This window comes from Phalaenopsis equestris, unplaced genomic scaffold, assembly GCF_001263595.1.
Source record: "Phalaenopsis equestris unplaced genomic scaffold, ASM126359v1 Scaffold000878, whole genome shotgun sequence".
Lineage (NCBI taxonomy): Eukaryota > Viridiplantae > Streptophyta > Magnoliopsida > Asparagales > Orchidaceae > Phalaenopsis > Phalaenopsis equestris.
Genome location: NW_018165318.1, coordinates 1,721,719 through 1,722,449, shown reverse-complemented (window position 1 = coordinate 1,722,449; position 731 = coordinate 1,721,719).

Below are 731 nucleotides of genomic sequence, written 5' to 3'. Positions count from 1 at the left end.
ATGTCGTTGGGTAATTGGATAATATACATACATACATACATACATACATATATACATATATGTGTGTGTATCTATATATATATATATATGAAGATACATTAAATATATAACTAAAATTTATTTATTAAACTTTCAAAATAGTTCCATGTTATTTAAATGGGTTATTTAGTTATATAATTGCTTCTTCAATTTCACCATTTATTCACTATAGTTTTCCTTTAGGGGGCATTCTTTTTTAATTTTTATCTCTTTTAAAAATTGCAAATTACTATATATTGCAATTTTTTTGAAAAACCAAATAGTTTCTTTTGCATTAAAAGCAACAAGCGTGTGAAGAGATGTAAAAAAAAAAGATGGAATAAGCTACATTAATACAGAGGCACTTACATACATACTACACAAATCTTATGTATTTACTTATCCAACATTCATATTTATATGAATGACAATAACATCTTTAAGAACATATCAAAAATACCATCATCACTATTTTTTTAGAAGTGAAATACATTGTTCATGCATAAGTAATAAGTGTTTGACACAAGTTATTATAAGGGTTTGTTTGGGATAGCTGCAGCTTTTTGAAGAAGCAGCCGTGAAGTTGCAGTCTGGAGAAGTTGTTGTAAAGCCGCTGTTAGGAGAAGCAGTTGTAGTCTATTTAAATAGTTCAGCTATGTAACAACTTTGTTGCAACTGTTTCTAAACTTATATGACTCTCGGGGTTCTTCTAG